This window comes from Betta splendens, chromosome 7 (genome assembly GCF_900634795.4).
Source record: "Betta splendens chromosome 7, fBetSpl5.4, whole genome shotgun sequence".
Classification (NCBI taxonomy): domain Eukaryota; kingdom Metazoa; phylum Chordata; class Actinopteri; order Anabantiformes; family Osphronemidae; genus Betta; species Betta splendens.
In genome coordinates, this window is record NC_040887.2 from 16,026,722 (window position 1) to 16,047,368 (window position 20,647).

Below are 20,647 nucleotides of genomic sequence, written 5' to 3' on the forward strand. Positions count from 1 at the left end.
TGTTTAATTATTCTTAGTATCATTGACTATCAGGGTGTTGCCATTATTACGAATCATTTGTTGGACAAGATTTTTGTAGAGGTTTGGTTTCAAAACCGTTTCTCAACCTCAAATCAGACACCTCTCCCTAATGTTAGGATCACAACATCAGATTTAAGCAAATAAATTGCCTACAGCTGTTGTGAAACATTTTCTGCCTGATTCCAGCTGATCTATATTCCAGAAATGCCACAAGCAGATGTCTGTCTTCTGATGATCTAAAGCAGACCTATCTTACAGCCTGAGCACCGACAAACAACACGGCTCACCATTGCTGGCAAAACAAATGCGCATTAGCAACAGTAGATGGGCAGTATGGGGGTTGAACCCATGGCCTTGGCGTTATTAGCACCATGCTCTAACCAGGTGAGCTAACCGGCCACATTTTGATCATACATATGTTGCTTTTGAAACAATAAACAGTGCCTAAATGCATAAAAAAGGCTTATCCATCAAGAGTACCACGAAAGATATAGTCCCCCAGTTCACTGAGAAGGGTGCCTTTCATGACCACGTGGCCTAATGGATAAGGCGTCTGACTTCGGATCAGAAGATTAAGGCTTCAAGTCCCTTTGTGGTTAGCAGTCACATTGAACTCAACAGATGTTGTTTCTCTTTGTATGAAATCACTGTCCCAGTATGTTTAATTATTCTTAGTATCATTGACTATCAGGGTGTTGCCATTATTATGAATCATTTGTTGGACAAGATTTTTGTAGAGGTTTGGTTTCAAAACCGTTTCTCAACCTCAAATCAGACACCTCTCCCTAATGTTAGGATCACAACATCAGATTTAAGCAAAAAAATTGCCTAGAGCTGTTGTAAGGGTCTGTCAACAGATCTCATCATTGCTGGCAAAAGAAATATGTGCTTGCAATAGTAAAGAGTAAATTAAGCAAATAAATTGCCTACAGCTGTTGTGAAACATTTTCTGCCTGATTCCAGCTGATCTATATTCCCGAAATGCCACAAGCAGATGTCTGTCTTCTGATGATCTAAAGCAGACCTATCTTACACCCCGAACATCAAGAAACAACAGATCTCATCATTGCTGGCAAAAGAAATATGTGCTTGCAATAGTAAAGAGTAAATTAAGCAAAAAATTGTCTTGTGCTTTTGTGAAAAATTTTCTACCTGATTCGAGCTGATCTATATTCTAGAAATGCCACAAGCAGAAGTCTATCTTCTGATGATCTAAAGAAGACCTATCTTACAGCCCGAGCATCAACAAAAAACACGGCTCATCATTGCTGGCAAAACAAATGTGCGCTTGCAACAGTAGAAGGCCAGTATGGGGGTTGAACCCATGGCCTTGGCATTATTAGCAGCACAATCTAACCAGCTGAGCTAACCAGCCACATTGGATCATACATATGTTGCTTTCAAAACAATAAAACAATAAAATGTAAAAACAGATGTTGTTTCTCTTTGTATGAAATCACTGTCCCAGTTTGTTCAATTATTGTTAGTATCATTGACTATCAGGGTGTTGCCATTATTATGAATCGTTTGTTGGACAAGATTTTTGTAGAGGTTTGGTTTCAAAACCGTTTCTCAACCTCAAATCAGACACCTCTCCCTAATGTTAGGATCACAACATCAGATTTAAGCAAAAAAATTGCCAGTATGGGGGTTGAACCCATGTCCTTCGCATTATTAGCACCACGCTCTAACCAGCTGAGCATCATTGCTGGCTTACCACGTGTCCTAATGGATAAGGCGTCTGACTTCAGATCGGAATATTAAGGGTTCAAGTCCATTCGTGGTTAGCACTCTTATTGAACTCAACAGATGTTGTTTCTCTTTGTATGAAATCACCCTCCCAGTATGTTCAATTATTCTTAGTATCATTGACTATCAGGGTGTTGCCATTATTATGAATCATTTGTTGGACAAGATTTTTGTAGAGGTTTGGTTTCAAAACCGTTTCTCAACCTCAAATCAGACACCTCTCCCTAATGTTGGGATCACAACATCAGATTTAAGCAAATAAATTGCCTACAGCTGTTGTGAAACATTTTCTGCCTGATTCCAGCTGATCTATATTCCAGAAATGCCACAAGCAGATGTCTGTCTTCTGATGATCTAAAGCAGACCTATCTAACAGGCCGAGCACCGACAAACAATACGGCTCATCATTGCTGGCAAATTGCTAATCGATAAGGCGTCTGACTTCAGATCAGAAGATTAAGGGTTCAAGTCCCTTCGTGGTTAGCAGTCTCATTGACCTCAACAGATGTTGTTTCTCTTTGTATGAAATCACTGTCCCAGTATGTTTAATTATTCTTAGTATCATTGACTATCAGGGTGTTGCCATTATTACGAATCATTTGTTGGACAAGATTTTTGTAGAGGTTTGGTTTCAAAACCGTTTCTCAACCTCAAATCAGACACCTCTCCCTAATGTTAGGATCACAACATCAGATTTAAGCAAATAAATTGCCTACAGCTGTTGTGAAACATTTTCTGCCTGATTCCAGCTGATCTATATTCCAGAAATGCCACAAGCAGATGTCTGTCTTCTGATGATCTAAAGCAGACCTATCTTACAGCCTGAGCACCGACAAACAACACGGCTCACCATTGCTGGCAAAACAAATGCGCATTAGCAACAGTAGATGGCCAGTATGGGGGTTGAACCCATGGCCTTGGCGTTATTAGCACCACGCTCTAACCAGCTGAGCTAACCGGCCACATTTTGATCATATATATGTTGCTTTTGAAACAATAAACAGTGCCTAAACGCATAAAAAAGGCTTATCCATCAAGAGTACCACGAAAGATCTAGTCCCCCAGTTCACTGAGAAGGGCACCTTTCGTGACCACGTGGCCTAATGGATAAGGCGTCTGACTTCGGATCAGAAGATTAAGGCTTCAAGTCCCTTTGTGGTTAGCAGTCACATTGAACTCAACAGATGTTGTTTCTCTTTGTATGAAATCACTGTCCCAGTATGTTTAATTATTCTTAGTATCATTGACTATCAGGGTGTTGCCATTATTATGAATCATTTGTTGGACAAGATTTTTGTAGAGGTTTGGTTTCAAAACCGTTTCTCAACCTCAAATCAGACACCTCTCCCTAATGTTAGGACCACAACATCAGATTTAAGCAAAAAAATTGCCTAGAGCTGTTGTAAGGGTCTGTCAACAGATCTCATCATTGCTGGCAAAAGAAATATGTGCTTGCAATAGTAAAGAGTAAATTAAGCAAATAAATTGCCTACAGCTGTTGTGAAACATTTTCTGCCTGATTCCAGCTGATCTATATTCCAGAAATGCCACAAGCAGATGTCTGTCTTCTGATGATCTAAAGCAGACCTATCTTACACCCCGAACATCAAGAAACAACAGATCTCATCATTGCTGGCAAAAGAAATATGTGCTTGCAATAGTAAAGAGTAAATTAAGCAAAAAATTGTCTAGAGCTGTTGTGAAAAATTTTCTACCTGACTCGAGTTGATCTATATTCTAGAAATGCCACAAGCAGATGTCTGTCTTCTAATGATCTAAAGCAGACCTATCTTACAGCCCGAGCACCGACAAACAACACGGCTCATCATTGCTGGCAAAACAAATGCGCATGTTGTGAAACATTTTCTGCCTGATTCCAGCTGATCTATATACCAGAAATGCCACAAGCAGATGTCTGTCTTCTGATGATCTAAAGCAGACCTATCTTACAGCCCGAGCACCGACAAACAACACGGCTCATCATTGCTGGCAAAACAAATGTGCATTTTCAACAGTAGATGGCCAGTATGGGGGCTGAACCAATGGCCTTGGCGTTATTAGCACCACACTCTAACCAGCTGAGCTAACCGGCCACATTTGATCATACATATTTTGCTTTTAAAACAATAAAAAGTGCCTAAATGCATAAAAAAGGCTTATCCATCAAGAGTACCAAAAAAAAAAAAACTCCCCCAGTTCACTGAGAAGGGTGCTTTTCGTGACCACGTGGCCTAATGGATAAGGCGTCTTACTTCGGATCAGAAGATTAAGGGTTCAAGTCCCTTCGTGGTTAGCAGTCTCATTGAACTCAACAGATGTTGTTTCTCTTTGTATGAAATCACTGTCCCAGTATGTTCAATTATTCTTAGTATCATTGACTATCAGGGTTTTGCCATTATTATGAATCATTTGTTGGACAAGTTTTTTGTAGAGATTTGGTTTCAAAACCGTTTCTCAACCTCAAATCAGACACCTCTCCCTAATGTTAGGATCACAACATCAGATTTAAGCAAAAAAAATGCCTAGAGCTGTTGTGAAACATTTTCTACCTGATTCGAGCTGATCTATATTCCAGAAATGCCACAAGCAGATGTCTGTCTTCTGATGATCTAAAGCAGACCTATCGTACACCCCGAAAATCAAGAAACAACAGATCTCATCATTGCTGGCAAAAGAAATATGTGCTTGCAATAGTAAAGAGTAAATTAAGCAAAAAATAATCTAGAGCTGTTGTGACAAATCAGACACCTCTCCCTAATGTTAGGATCACAACATCAGATTTAAGCAAAAAAATTGCCTAGAGCTGTTGTGAAACATTTTCTGCCTGATTCCAGCTGATCTATATTCCAGAAATGCCACAAGCAGATGTCTGTCTTCTGATGATCTAAAGCAGACCTATCTTACAGCCTGAGCACCGACAAACAACACGGCTCACCATTGCTGGCAAAACAAATGCGCATTAGCAACAGTAGATGGGCAGTATGGGGGTTGAACCCATGGCCTTGGCGTTATTAGCACCACGCTCTAACCAGGTGAGCTAACCGGCCACATTTTGATCATATATATGTTGCTTTTGAAACAATAAACAGTGCCTAAATGCATAAAAAAGGCTTATCCATCAAGAGTACCACGAAAGATATAGTCCCCCAGTTCACTGAGAAGGGTGCCTTTCGTGGCCTAATGGATAAGGCGTCTGACTTCGGATCAGAAGATTAAGGCTTCAAGTCCCTTTGTGGTTAGCAGTCACATTGAACTCAACAGATGTTGTTTCTCTTTGTATGAAATCACTGTCCCAGTATGTTTAATTATTCTTAGTATCATTGACTATCAGGGTGTTGCCATTATTATGAATCATTTGTTGGACAAGATTTTTGTAGAGGTTTGGTTTCAAAACCGTTTCTCAACCTCAAATCAGACACCTCTCCCTAATGTTAGGATCACAACATCAGATTTAAGCAAAAAAATTGCCTAGAGCTGTTGTAAGGGTCTGTCAACAGATCTCATCATTGCTGGCAAAAGAAATATGTGCTTGCAATAGTAAAGAGTAAATTAAGCAAATAAATTGCCTACAGCTGTTGTGAAACATTTTCTGCCTGATTCCAGCTGATCTATATTCCCGAAATGCCACAAGCAGATGTCTGTCTTCTGATGATCTAAAGCAGACCTATCTTACACCCCGAACATCAAGAAACAACAGATCTCATCATTGCTGGAAAAAGAAATATGTGCTTGCAATAGTAAAGAGTAAATTAAGCAAAAAATTGTCTAGTGCTTTTGTGAAAAATTTTCTACCTGATTCGAGCTGATCTATATTCTAGAAATGCCACAAGCAGAAGTCTGTCTTCTGATGATCTAAAGAAGACCTATCTTACAGCCCGAGCATCAACAAACAACACGGCTCATCATTGCTGGCAAAACAAATGCACATTTGCAACAGTAGATGGCCAGTATGGGGGCTGAACCAATGGCCTTGGCGTTATTAGCACCACACTCTAACCAGCTGAGCTAACCGGCCACATTTGATCATACATATTTTGCTTTTAAAACAATAAAAAGTGCCTAAATGCATAAAAAAGGCTTATCCATCAAGAGTACCACAAAAGATCTACTCCCCCAGTTCACTGAGAAGGGTGCTTTTCGTGACCACGTGGCCTAATGGATAAGGCGTCTGACTTCAGATCAGAATATTAAGGGTTCAAGTCCATTCGTGGTTAGCACTCTTATTGAACTCAACAGATGTTGTTTCTCTTTGTATGAAATCACCCTCCCAGTATGTTCAATTATTCTTAGTATCATTGACTATCAGGGTGTTGCCATTATTATGAATCATTTGTTGGACAAGATTTTTGTAGAGGTTTGGTTTCAAAACCGTTTCTCAACCTCAAATCAGACACCTCTCCCTAATGTTGGGATCACAACATCAGATTTAAGCAAATAAATTGCCTACAGCTGTTGTGAAACATTTTCTGCCTGATTCCAGCTGATCTATATTCCAGAAATGCCACAAGCAGATGTCTGTCTTCTGATGATCTAAAGCAGACCTATCTAACAGGCCGAGCACCGACAAACAATACGGCTCATCATTGCTGGCAAATTGCTAATCGATAAGGCGTCTGACTTCAGATCAGAAGATTAAGGGTTCAAGTCCCTTCGTGGTTAGCAGTCTCATTGACCTCAACAGATGTTGTTTCTCTTTGTATGAAATCACTGTCCCAGTATGTTTAATTATTCTTAGTATCATTGACTATCAGGGTGTTGCCATTATTACGAATCATTTGTTGGACAAGATTTTTGTAGAGGTTTGGTTTCAAAACCGTTTCTCAACCTCAAATCAGACACCTCTCCCTAATGTTAGGATCACAACATCAGATTTAAGCAAATAAATTGCCTACAGCTGTTGTGAAACATTTTCTGCCTGATTCCAGCTGATCTATATTCCAGAAATGCCACAAGCAGATGTCTGTCTTCTGATGATCTAAAGCAGACCTATCTTACAGCCTGAGCACCGACAAACAACACGGCTCACCATTGCTGGCAAAACAAATGCGCATTAGCAACAGTAGATGGGCAGTATGGGGGTTGAACCCATGGCCTTGGCGTTATTAGCACCATGCTCTAACCAGGTGAGCTAACCGGCCACAGTTTGATCATACATATGTTGCTTTTGAAACAATAAACAGTGCCTAAATGCATAAAAAAGGCTTATCCATCAAGAGTACCACGAAAGATATAGTCCCCCAGTTCACTGAGAAGGGTGCCTTTCATGACCACGTGGCCTAATGGATAAGGCGTCTGACTTCGGATCAGAAGATTAAGGCTTCAAGTCCCTTTGTGGTTAGCAGTCACATTGAACTCAACAGATGTTGTTTCTCTTTGTATGAAATCACTGTCCCAGTATGTTTAATTATTCTTAGTATCATTGACTATCAGGGTGTTGCCATTATTATGAATCATTTGTTGGACAAGATTTTTGTAGAGGTTTGGTTTCAAAACCGTTTCTCAACCTCAAATCAGACACCTCTCCCTAATGTTAGGATCACAACATCAGATTTAAGCAAAAAAATTGCCTAGAGCTGTTGTAAGGGTCTGTCAACAGATCTCATCATTGCTGGCAAAAGAAATATGTGCTTGCAATAGTAAAGAGTAAATTAAGCAAATAAATTGCCTACAGCTGTTGTGAAACATTTTCTGCCTGATTCCAGCTGATCTATATTCCCGAAATGCCACAAGCAGATGTCTGTCTTCTGATGATCTAAAGCAGACCTATCTTACACCCCGAACATCAAGAAACAACAGATCTCATCATTGCTGGCAAAAGAAATATGTGCTTGCAATAGTAAAGAGTAAATTAAGCAAAAAATTGTCTTGTGCTTTTGTGAAAAATTTTCTACCTGATTCGAGCTGATCTATATTCTAGAAATGCCACAAGCAGAAGTCTATCTTCTGATGATCTAAAGAAGACCTATCTTACAGCCCGAGCATCAACAAAAAACACGGCTCATCATTGCTGGCAAAACAAATGTGCGCTTGCAACAGTAGAAGGCCAGTATGGGGGTTGAACCCATGGCCTTGGCATTATTAGCAGCACAATCTAACCAGCTGAGCTAACCAGCCACATTGGATCATACATATGTTGCTTTCAAAACAATAAAACAATAAAATGTAAAAACAGATGTTGTTTCTCTTTGTATGAAATCACTGTCCCAGTTTGTTCAATTATTGTTAGTATCATTGACTATCAGGGTGTTGCCATTATTATGAATCGTTTGTTGGACAAGATTTTTGTAGAGGTTTGGTTTCAAAACCGTTTCTCAACCTCAAATCAGACACCTCTCCCTAATGTTAGGATCACAACATCAGATTTAAGCAAAAAAATTGCCAGTATGGGGGTTGAACCCATGTCCTTCGCATTATTAGCACCACGCTCTAACCAGCTGAGCATCATTGCTGGCTTACCACGTGTCCTAATGGATAAGGCGTCTGACTTTGGATCAGAAGATTAAGGGTTCAAGTCCCTTCGTGGTTAGCAGTCACATTGAACTCAACAAATGTTGTTTCTCTTTGTATGAGGTTTGGTTTCAAAACCGTTTCTCAACCTCAAATCAGACACCTCTCCCTAATGTTAGGATCACAACATCAGATTTAAGCAAATAAATTGCCTACAGCTGTTGTGACATATTTTCTCCCTACAGGCGTCTGACTTCAGATCAGAATATTAAGGGTTCAAGTTCATTCGTGGTTAGCAGTCTTACTGAACTCAACAGATGTTGTTTCTCTTTGTATGAAATCACTGTCCCAGTATGTTTAATTATTCTTAGTATCATTGACTATCAGGGTGTTGCCATTATTATGAATCATTTGTTGGACAAGATTTTTGTAGAGGTTTGGTTTCAAAACCGTTTCTCAACCTCAAATCAGACACCTCTCCCTAATGTTAGGATCACAACATCAGATTTAAGCAAATAAATTGCCTACAGCTGTTGTGAAACATTTTCTGCCTGATTCCAGCTGATCTATATTCCAGAAATGCCACAAGCAGATGTCTGTCTTCTGATGATCTAAAGCAGACCTATCTAACAGGCCGAGCACCGACAAACAACACGGCTCATCATTGCTGGCAAAACAAATGCACATTTGCAACAGTAGATGGCCAGTATGGGGGCTGAACCAATGGCCTTGGCGTTATTAGCACCACACTCTAACCAGCTGAGCTAACCGGCCACATTTGATCATACATATTTTGCTTTTAAAACAATAAAAAGTGCCTAAATGCATAAAAAAGGCTTATCCATCAAGAGTACCACAAAAGATCTACTCCCCCAGTTCACTGAGAAGGGTGCTTTTCGTGACCACGTGGCCTAATGGATAAGGCGTCTGACTTCAGATCAGAATATTAAGGGTTCAAGTCCATTCGTGGTTAGCACTCTTATTGAACTCAACAGATGTTGTTTCTCTTTGTATGAAATCACCCTCCCAGTATGTTCAATTATTCTTAGTATCATTGGCTATCAGGGTGTTGCCATTATTATGAATCATTTGTTGGACAAGATTTTTGTAGAGGTTTGGTTTCAAAACCGTTTCTCAACCTCAAATCAGACACCTCTCCCTAATGTTGGGATCACAACATCAGATTTAAGCAAATAAATTGCCTACAGCTGTTGTGAAACATTTTCTGCCTGATTCCAGCTAATCTATATTCCAGAAATGCCACAAGCAGATGTCTGTCTTCTGATGATCTAAAGCAGACCTATCTAACAGGCCGAGCACCGACAAACAACACGGCTCATCATTGCTGGCAAATTGCTAATCGATAAGGCGTCTGACTTCAGATCAGAAGATTAAGGGTTCAAGTCCCTTCGTGGTTAGCAGTCTCATTGACCTCAACAGATGTTATTTCTCTTTGTATGAAATCACTGTCCCAGTATGTTTAATTATTCTTAGTATCATTGACTATCAGGGTGTTGCCATTATTACGAATCATTTGTTGGACAAGATTTTTGTAGAGGTTTGGTTTCAAAACCGTTTCTCAACCTCAAATCAGACACCTCTCCCTAATGTTAGGATCACAACATCAGATTTAAGCAAATAAATTGCCTACAGCTGTTGTGAAACATTTTCTGCCTGATTCCAGCTGATCTATATTCCAGAAATGCCACAAGCAGATGTCTGTCTTCTGATGATCTAAAGCAGACCTATCTTACAGCCTGAGCACCGACAAACAACACGGCTCACCATTGCTGGCAAAACAAATGCGCATTAGCAACAGTAGATGGCCAGTATGGGGGTTGAACCCATGGCCTTGGCGTTATTAGCACCACGCTCTAACCAGCTGAGCTAACCGGCCACATTTTGATCATATATATGTTGCTTTTGAAACAATAAACAGTGCCTAAATGCATAAAAAAGGCTTATCCATCAAGAGTACCACGAAAGATATAGTCCCCCAGTTCACTGAGAAGGGTGCCTTTCGTGACCACGTGGCCTAATGGATAAGGCATCTGACTTCGGATCAGAAGATTAAGGCTTCAAGTCCCTTTGTGGTTAGCAGTCACATTGAACTCAACAGATGTTGTTTCTCTTTGTATGAAATCACTGTCCCAGTATGTTTAATTATTCTTAGTATCATTGACTATCATGGTGTTGCCATTATTATGAATCATTTGTTGGACAAGATTTTTGTAGAGGTTTGGTTTCAAAACCGTTTCTCAACCTCAAATCAGACACCTCTCCCTAATGTTAGGATCACAACATCAGATTTAAGCAAAAAAATTGCCTAGAGCTGTTGTAAGGGTCTGTCAACAGATCTCATCATTGCTGGCAAAAGAAATATGTGCTTGCAATAGTAAAGAGTAAATTAAGCAAATAAATTGCCTACAGCTGTTGTGAAACATTTTCTGCCTGATTCCAGCTGATCTATATTCCAGAAATGCCACAAGCAGATGTCTGTCTTCTGATGATCTAAAGCAGACCTATCTTACACCCCGAACATCAAGAAACAACAGATCTCATCATTGCTGGCAAAAGAAATATGTGCTTGCAATAGTAAAGAGTAAATTAAGCAAAAAATTGTCTAGAGCTGTTGTGAAAAATTTTCTACCTGACTCGAGTTGATCTATATTCTAGAAATGCCACAAGCAGATGTCTGTCTTCTAATGATCTAAAGCAGACCTATCTTACAGCCCGAGCACCGACAAACAACACGGCTCATCATTGCTGGCAAAACAAATGCGCATGTTGTGAAACATTTTCTGCCTGATTCCAGCTGATCTATATTCCAGAAATGCCACAAGCAGATGTCTGTCTTCTGATGATCTAAAGCAGACCTATCTTACAGCCCGAGCGAGGACAAACAACACGGCTCATCATTGCTGGCAAAACAAATGCGCATTTTCAACAGTAGATGGCCAGTATGGGGGTTGGACCCATGGCCTTGGCGTTATTAGCACCACGCTCTAACCAGCTGAGCTAACCGGCCATGGTTTGATTATAAACATGTTGCTTTTGAAACAATAAACAGTGCCTAAATGCATAAAAAAGGCTTATCCATCAAGAGTACCACGAAAGATCTAGTCCCCCAGTTCACTGAGAAGGGCACCTTTCGTGACCACGTGGCCTAATGGATAAGGCGTCTGACTTCGGATCAGAAGATTAAGGGTTCATGTCCCTTCGTGGTTAGCAGTCAAATTGAACTCAATAAATGTTGTTTCACTTTGTATGAAATCACTGTCCCAGTATGTTTAATTATTCTTAGTATCATTGACTATCAGAGTGTTGCCATTATTATGAATCATTTGTTGGACAAGATTTTTGTAGAGGTTTGGTTTCAAAACCGTTTCTTAACCTCAAATCAGACGCCTCTCCCTAATGTTAGGATCACAACATCAGATTTAAGCAAATAAATTGCCTACACCTGTTGTGAAACATTTTCTGCCTGATTCCAGCTGATCTATATACCAGAAATGCCACAAGCAGATGTCTGTCTTCTGATGATCTAAAGCAGACCTATCTTACAGCCCGAGCACCGACAAACAACACGGCTCATCATTGCTGGCAAAACAAATGTGCATTTTCAACAGTAGATGGCCAGTATGGGGGCTGAACCAATGGCCTTGGCGTTATTAGCACCACACTCTAACCAGCTGAGCTAACCGGCCACATTTGATCATACATATTTTGCTTTTAAAACAATAAAAAGTGCCTAAATGCATAAAAAAGGCTTATCCATCAAGAGTACCAAAAAAAAAAAAACTCCCCCAGTTCACTGAGAAGGGTGCTTTTCGTGACCACGTGGCCTAATGGATAAGGCGTCTGACTTCGGATCAGAAGATTAAGGGTTCAAGTCCCTTCCTGGTTAGCAGTCTCATTGAACTCAACAGATGTTGTTTCTCTTTGTATGAAATCACTGTCCCGGTATGTTCAATTATTCTTAGTATCATTGACTATCAGGGTTTTGCCATTATTATGAATCATTTGTTGGACAAGATTTTTGTAGAGATTTGGTTTCAAAACCGTTTCTCAACCTCAAATCAGACACCTCTCCCTAATGTTAGGATCACAACATCAGATTTAAGCAAAAAAATTGCCTAGAGCTTTTGTGAAACATTTTCTACCTGATTCGAGCTGATCTATATTCCAGAAATGCCACAAGCAGATGTCTGTCTTCTGATGATCTAAAGCAGACCTATCTTACACCCCGAAAATCAAGAAACAACAGATCTCGTCATTGCTGGCAAAAGAAATATGTGCTTGCAATAGTAAAGAGTAAATTAAGCAAAAAATAATCTAGAGCTGTTGTGACAAATCAGACACCTCTCCCTAATGTTAGGATCACAACATCAGATTTAAGCAAAAAAATTGCCTAGAGCTGTTGTGAAACATTTTCTGCCTGATTCCAGCTGATCTATATTCCAGAAATGCCACAAGCAGATGTCTGTCTTCTGATGATCTAAAGCAGACCTATCTTACAGCCTGAGCACCGACAAACAACACGGCTCACCATTGCTGGCAAAACAAATGCGCATTAGCAACAGTAGATGGGCAGTATGGGGGTTGAACCCATGGCCTTGGCGTTATTAGCACCACGCTCTAACCAGGTGAGCTAACCGGCCACATTTTGATCATATATATGTTGCTTTTGAAACAATAAACAGTGCCTAAATGCATAAAAAAGGCTTATCCATCAAGAGTACCACGAAAGATATAGTCCCCCAGTTCACTGAGAAGGGTGCCTTTCGTGACCACGTGGCCTAATGGATAAGGCGTCTGACTTCGGATCAGAAGATTAAGGCTTCAAGTCCCTTTGTGGTTAGCAGTCACATTGAACTCAACAGATGTTGTTTCTCTTTGTATGAAATCACTGTCCCAGTATGTTTAATTATTCTTAGTATCATTGACTATCAGGGTGTTGCCATTATTATGAATCATTTGTTGGACAAGATTTTTGTAGAGGTTTGGTTTCAAAACCGTTTCTCAACCTCAAATCAGACACCTCTCCCTAATGTTAGGATCACAACATCAGATTTAAGCAAAAAAATTGCCTAGAGCTGTTGTAAGGGTCTGTCAACAGATCTCATCATTGCTGGCAAAAGAAATATGTGCTTGCAATAGTAAAGAGTAAATTAAGCAAATAAATTGCCTACAGCTGTTGTGAAACATTTTCTGCCTGATTCCAGCTGATCTATATTCCCGAAATGCCACAAGCAGATGTCTGTCTTCTGATGATCTAAAGCAGACCTATCTTACACCCCGAACATCAAGAAACAACAGATCTCATCATTGCTGGCAAAAGAAATATGTGCTTGCAATAGTAAAGAGTAAATTAAGCAAAAAATTGTCTAGTGCTTTTGTGAAAAATTTTCTACCTGATTCGAGCTGATCTATATTCTAGAAATGCCACAAGCAGAAGTCTGTCTTCTGATGATCTAAAGAAGACCTATCTTACAGCCCGAGCATCAACAAACAACACGGCTCATCATTGCTGGCAAAACAAATGTGCGCTTGCAACAGTAGAAGGCCAGTATGGGGGTTGAACCCATGGCCTTGGCATTATTAGCAGCACGCTCTAACCAGCTGAGCTAACCAGCCACATTGGATCATACATATGTTGCTTTCAAAACAATAAAACAATAAAATGTAAAAACAGATGTTGTTTCTCTTTGTATGAAATCACTGTCCCAGTTTGTTCAATTATTGTTAGTATCATTGACTATCAGGGTGTTGCCATTATTATGAATCGTTTGTTGGACAAGATTTTTGTAGAGGTTTGGTTTCAAAACCGTTTCTCAACCTCAAATCAGACACCTCTCCCTAATGTTAGGATCACAACATCAGATTTAAGCAAAAAAATTGCCAGTATGGGGGTTGAACCCATGTCCTTCGCATTATTAGCACCACGCTCTAACCAGCTGAGCATCATTGCTGGCTTACCGCGTGTCCTAATGGATAAGGCGTCTGACTTTGGATCAGAAGATTAAGGGTTCAAATCCCTTCGTGGTTAGCAGTCACATTGAACTCAACAAATGTTGTTTCTCTTTGTATGAGGTTTGGTTTCAAAACCGTTTCTCAACCTCAAATCAGACACCTCTCCCTAATGTTAGGATCACAACATCAGATTTAAGCAAATAAAGTGCCTACAGCTGTTGTGACATATTTTCTCCCTACAGGCGTCTGACTTCAGATCAGAATATTAAGGGTTCAAGTTCATTCGTGGTTAGCAGTCTTATTGAACTCAACAGATGTTGTTTCTCTTTGTATGAAATCACTGTCCCAGTATGTTTAATTATTCTTAGTATCATTGACTATCAGGGTGTTGCCATTATTATGAATCATTTGTTGGACAAGATTTTTGTAGAGGTTTGGTTTCAAAACCGTTTCTCAACCTCAAATCAGACACCTCTCCCTAATGTTAGGATCACAACATCAGATTTAAGCAAATAAATTGCCTACAGCTGTTGTGAAACATTTTCTGCCTGATTCCAGCTGATCTATATTCCAGAAATGCCACAAGCAGATGTCTGTCTTCTGATGATCTAAAGCAGACCTATCTAACAGGCCGAGCACCGACAAACAACACGGCTCATCATTGCTGGCAAAACAAATGCACATTTGCAACAGTAGATGGCCAGTATGGGGGCTGAACCAATGGCCTTGGCGTTATTAGCACCACACTCTAACCAGCTGAGCTAACCGGCCACATTTGATCATACATATTTTGCTTTTAAAACAATAAAAAGTGCCTAAATGCATAAAAAAGGCTTATCCATCAAGAGTACCACAAAAGATCTACTCCCCCAGTTCACTGAGAAGGGTGCTTTTCGTGACCACGTGGCCTAATGGATAAGGCGTCTGACTTCAGATCAGAATATTAAGGGTTCAAGTCCATTCGTGGTTAGCACTCTTATTGAACTCAACAGATGTTGTTTCTCTTTGTATGAAATCACCCTCCCAGTATGTTCAATTATTCTTAGTATCATTGACTATCAGGGTGTTGCCATTATTATGAATCATTTGTTGGACAAGATTTTTGTAGAGGTTTGGTTTCAAAACCGTTTCTCAACCTCAAATCAGACACCTCTCCCTAATGTTGGGATCACAACATCAGATTTAAGCAAATAAATTGCCTACAGCTGTTGTGAAACATTTTCTGCCTGATTCCAGCTAATCTATATTACAGAAATGCCACAAGCAGATGTCTGTCTTCTGATGATCTAAAGCAGACCTATCTAACAGGCCGAGCACCGACAAACAACACGGCTCATCATTGCTGGCAAATTGCTAATCGATAAGGCGTCTGACTTCAGATCAGAAGATTAAGGGTTCAAGTCCCTTCGTGGTTAGCAGTCTCATTGACCTCAACAGATGTTGTTTCTCTTTGTATGAAATCACTGTCCCAGTATGTTTAATTATTCTTAGTATCATTGACTATCAGGGTGTTGCCATTATTACGAATCATTTGTTGGACAAGATTTTTGTAGAGGTTTGGTTTCAAAACGGTTTCTCAACCTCAAATCAGACACCTCTCCCTAATGTTAGGATCACAACATCAGATTTAAGCAAAAAAAATTCCCTAGAGCTGTTGTGAAACATTTTCTGCCTGATTCCAGCTGATCTATATTCCAGAAATGCCACAAGCAGATGTCTGTCTTCTGATGATCTAAAGCAGACCTATCTTACACCCCGAAAATCAAGAAACAACAGATCTCATCATTGCTGGCAAAAGAAATATGTGCTTGCAATAGTAAAGAGTAAATTAAGCAAAAAATAATCTAGAGCTGTTGTGACAAATCAGCTTTTGTGAAAAATTTTCTACCTGATTCGAGCTGATCTATATTCTAGAAATGCCACAAGCAGAAGTCTGTCTTCTGATGATGTAAAGAAGACCTATCTTACAGCCCGAGCATCAACAAACAACACGGCTCATCATTGCTGGCAAAACAAATGCGCATTAGCAACAGTAGAAGGCCAGTATGGGGGTTGAACCCATGGCCTTGGCATTATTAGCAGCACGCTCTAACCAGCTGAGCTAACCAGCCACATTGGATCATACATATGTTGCTTTCAAAACAATAAAACAATAAAATGTAAAAACAGATTCAGAAGATTAAGGGTTCAAGTCCCTTTGTGGTTAGCAGTCTCATTGACCTCAACAGATGTTGTTTCTCTTTGTATGAAATCACTGTCCCAGTATGTTTAATTATTCTTAGTATCATTGACTATAAGGGTGTTGCCATTATTACGAATCATTTGTTGGACAAGATTTTTGTAGAGGTTTGGTTTCAAAACGGTTTCTCAACCTCAAATCAGACACCTCTCCCTAATGTTAGGATCACAACATCAGATTTAAGCAAAAAAAATTCCCTAGAGCTGTTGTGAAACATTTTCTGCCTGATTCCAGCTGATCTATATTCCAGAAATGCCACAAGCAGATGTCTGTCTTCTGATGATCTAAAGCAGACCTATCTTACAGCCTGAGCACCGACAAACAACACGGCTCACCATTGATGGCAAAACAAATGCGCATTAGCAACAGTAGATGGGCAGTATGGGGGTTGAACCCATGGCCTTGGCGTTATTAGCACCACGCTCTAACCAGGTGAGCTAACCGGCCACATTTTGATCATATATATGTTGCTTTTGAAACAATAAACAGTGCCTAAATGCATAAAAAAGGCTTATCCATCAAGAGTACCACGAAAGATATAGTCCCCCAGTTCACTGAGAAGGGTGCCTTTCGTGACCACGTGGCCTAATGGATAAGGCGTCTCACTTCGGATCAGAAGATTAAGGCTTCAAGTCCCTTTGTGGTTAGCAGTCACATTGAACTCAACAGATGTTGTTTCTCTTTGTATGAAATCACTGTCCCGGTATGTTTAATTATTCTTAGTATCATTGACTATCAGGGTGTTGCCATTATTATGAATCATTTGTTGGACAAGATTTTTGTAGAGGTTTGGTTTCAAAACCGTTTCTCAACCTCAAATCAGACACCTCTCCCTAATGTTAGGATCACAACATCAGATTTAAGCAAATAAATTGCCTACAGCCGTTTGGTTTCAAAACCGTTTCTCAACCTCAAATCAGACACCTCTCCCTAATGTTGGGATCACAACATCAGATTTAAGCAAATAAATTGCCTACAGCTGTTGTGAAACATTTTCTGCCTGATTCCAGCTAATCTATATTCCAGAAATGCCACAAGCAGATGTCTGTCTTCTGATGATCTAAAGCAGACCTATCTAACAGGCCGAGCACCGACAAACAACACGGCTCATCATTGCTGGCAAAACAAATGCACATTTGCAACAGTAGATGGCCAGTATGGGGGCTGAACCAATGGCCTTGGCGTTATTAGCACCACACTCTAACCAGCTGAGCTAACCGGCCACATTTGATCATACATATTTTGCTTTTAAAACAATAAAAAGTGCCTAAATGCATAAAAAAGGCTTATCCATCAAGAGTACCACAAAAGATCTACTCCCCCAGTTCACTGAGAAGGGTGCTTTTCGTGACCACGTGGCCTAATGGATAAGGCGTCTGACTTCAGATCAGAATATTAAGGGTTCAAGTCCATTCGTGGTTAGCACTCTTATTGAACTCAACAGATGTTGTTTCTCTTTGTATGAAATCACCCTCCCAGTATGTTCAATTATTCTTAGTATCATTGACTATCAGGGTGTTGCCATTATTATGAATCATTTGTTGGACAAGATTTTTGTAGAGGTTTGGTTTCAAAACCGTTTCTCAACCTCAAATCAGACACCTCTCCCTAATGTTGGGATCACAACATCAGATTTAAGCAAATAAATTGCCTACAGCTGTTGTGAAACATTTTCTGCCTGATTCCAGCTAATCTATATTACAGAAATGCCACAAGCAGATGTCTGTCTTCTGATGATCTAAAGCAGACCTATCTAACAGGCCGAGCACCGACAAACAACACGGCTCATCATTGCTGGCAAATTGCTAATCGATAAGGCGTCTGACTTCAGATCAGAAGATTAAGGGTTCAAGTCCCTTCGTGGTTAGCAGTCTCATTGACCTCAACAGATGTTGTTTCTCTTTGTATGAAATCACTGTCCCAGTATGTTTAATTATTCTTAGTATCATTGACTATCAGGGTGTTGCCATTATTACGAATCATTTGTTGGACAAGATTTTTGTAGAGGTTTGGTTTCAAAACCGTTTCTCAACCTCAAATCAGACACCTCTCCCTAATGTTAGGATCACAACATTAGATTTAAGCAAAAAAATTGCCTAGAGCTGTTGTGAAACATTTTCTACCTGATTCCAGCTGATCTATATTCCATAAATGCCACAAGCAGATATCTGTCTTCTGATGATCTAAAGCAGACCTATCTTACAGCTTGAGCACCGACAAACAACACGGCTCATCATTGCTGGCAAAACAAATGTGCGTTTGCAACATTAGATGGCCAGTATGGAGGTTGAACCCATGGCCTTGGCGGTATTAGCACCACGCTCTAACCAGCTGAGCTAACCGGCCACGTTTTGATCATATATATGTTGCTTTTGAAACAATAAACAGTGCCTAAATGCATAAAAAAGGCTTATCCATCAAGAGTACCACGAAAGATCTAGTCCCCCAGTTCACTGAGAAGGGTGCCTTTCGTGACCACTTGGCCTAATGGATAAGGCGTCTGACTTCGGATCAGAAGATTAAGGGTTCAAGTCCCTTCGTGGTTAGCAGTCACATTGAACTCAACAAATGTTGTTTCTCTTTGTATGAAATCACTGTCCCAGGATGTTTAATAATTCTTAGTATCATTGACTATCAGGGTGTTGCCATTATTATGAATCATTTGTTGGACAAGATTTTTGTAGAGGTTTGGTTTCAAAACCGTTTCTCAACCTCAAATCAGACACCTCTCCCTAATGTTAGGATCACAACATCAGATTTAAGCGAAGAAATTGCCTAGAGCTGTTGTGAAACATTTTCTGCCTGATTCCAGCTGATCTATATTCCAGAAATGCCACAAGCAGATGTCTGTCTTCTGATGATCTAAAGCAGACCTATCTTACAGCCCGAGCACCGACAAACAACACGGCTCATCATTGCTGGCAAAACAAATGCGCATTTGCAACAGTAGATGGCCAGAATGGGGGCTGAACCCATGGCCTTGGCGTTATTAGCACCATACTCTAACCAGCTGAGCTAACCTGCCACATTTGATCATACATATGTTGCTTTTAAAACAATAAACAGTTCCTAAATGCATAAAAAAGGCTTATCCATCAAGAGTACCACAAAAGATCTAGTCCCCCAGTTCACTGAGAAGGGTGCCTTTCGTGATCACGTGGCCTAATGGATAAGGCGTCTGACTTCGGATCAGAAGATTAAGGGTTCAAGTCCCTTCGTGGTTAGCAGTCTCATTGAACTCAACAGATGTTGTTTCTCTTTTTATGAAATCACTGTCCCAGTATGTTTAATTATTCTTAGTATCATTGACTATCAGGGTGTTGCCATTGTTATGAATCATTTGTTGGACAAGATTTTTGTAGAGGTTTGGTTTCAAAACCGTTTCTCAACCTCAAATCAGACACCTCTCCCTAATGTTAGGATCACAACATCAGATTTAAGCAAATAAATTGCCTACAGCTGTTGTGAAACATTTTCTGCCTCATTCCAGCTGGTCTATATTCCAGAAATGCCACAAGCAGATGTCTGTCTTCTGATGATCTAAAGCAGACCTATCTTACAGCCCGAGCACCGACAAACAACACGGCTCATCATTGCTGGCAAAACAAATGCGCATTTGCAACAGTAGATGGCCAGAATGGGGGCTGAACCCATGGCCTTGGCGTTATTAGCACCATACTCTAACCAGCTGAGCTAACCGGCCACGTTTTGATTATATATATGTTGCTTTTGAAACAATAAACAGTTCCTAAATGCATAAAAAGGCTTATCCATCAAGAGTACCACGAAAGATCTAGTCTCCCAGTTCACTGAGAAGAGTGTTTTTCATGACCACGTGGCCTAATGGATAAGGTGTCTGACTTCGGATCAGAAGATTAAGGGTTCAAGTCCCTTAGTGGTTAGCAGTCTCATTGAACTCAACAGATGTTGTTTCTCTTTGTATGAAATCACTGTCCCAGTATGTTTAATTATTCTTAGTATCATTGACTATCAGGGTGTTGCCATTATTATGAATCATTTGTTGGACAAGATTTTTGTAGAGGTTTGGTTTCAAAACCGTTTCTCAACCTCAAATCAGACACCTCTCCCTAATGTTAGGATCACAACATCAGATTTAAGCAAATAAATTGCCTACAGCTGTTGTGAAACATTTTCTGCCTGATTCGAGCTGAACTATATTCCAGAAATGCCAGAAGCAGATATTTGTCTTTTGATGAT

At 40.0% G+C, this 20,647-nt stretch overlaps 1 protein-coding gene and 6 non-coding genes across 7 annotated transcripts in view; 4 read left to right on the forward strand and 3 right to left on the reverse strand.

Annotated features, from left to right (window-relative positions):
- The window catches only part of LOC114858575 (acid-sensing ion channel 1A-like), a 196,032-nt gene that overhangs the window by 32,231 nt on the left and 143,154 nt on the right, over window positions 1–20,647 (reverse strand). The window lies entirely within an intron of this gene.
- Window positions 2,659–2,732, reverse strand: trnai-aau (transfer RNA isoleucine (anticodon AAU)). Its single transcript has one exon. It is a non-coding gene; the product is annotated as a tRNA-Ile (tRNA).
- trnai-aau (transfer RNA isoleucine (anticodon AAU)) lies at window positions 10,041–10,114 on the reverse strand. The gene has a single exon. It is a non-coding gene; the product is annotated as a tRNA-Ile (tRNA).
- On the forward strand, window positions 11,373–11,445 carry trnar-ucg (transfer RNA arginine (anticodon UCG)). The gene has a single exon. It is a non-coding gene; the product is annotated as a tRNA-Arg (tRNA).
- trnar-ucg (transfer RNA arginine (anticodon UCG)) lies at window positions 12,052–12,124 on the forward strand. The gene has a single exon. It is a non-coding gene; the product is annotated as a tRNA-Arg (tRNA).
- On the forward strand, window positions 18,903–18,975 carry trnar-ucg (transfer RNA arginine (anticodon UCG)). The gene has a single exon. It is a non-coding gene; the product is annotated as a tRNA-Arg (tRNA).
- trnar-ucg (transfer RNA arginine (anticodon UCG)) lies at window positions 19,581–19,653 on the forward strand. Its single transcript has one exon. It is a non-coding gene; the product is annotated as a tRNA-Arg (tRNA).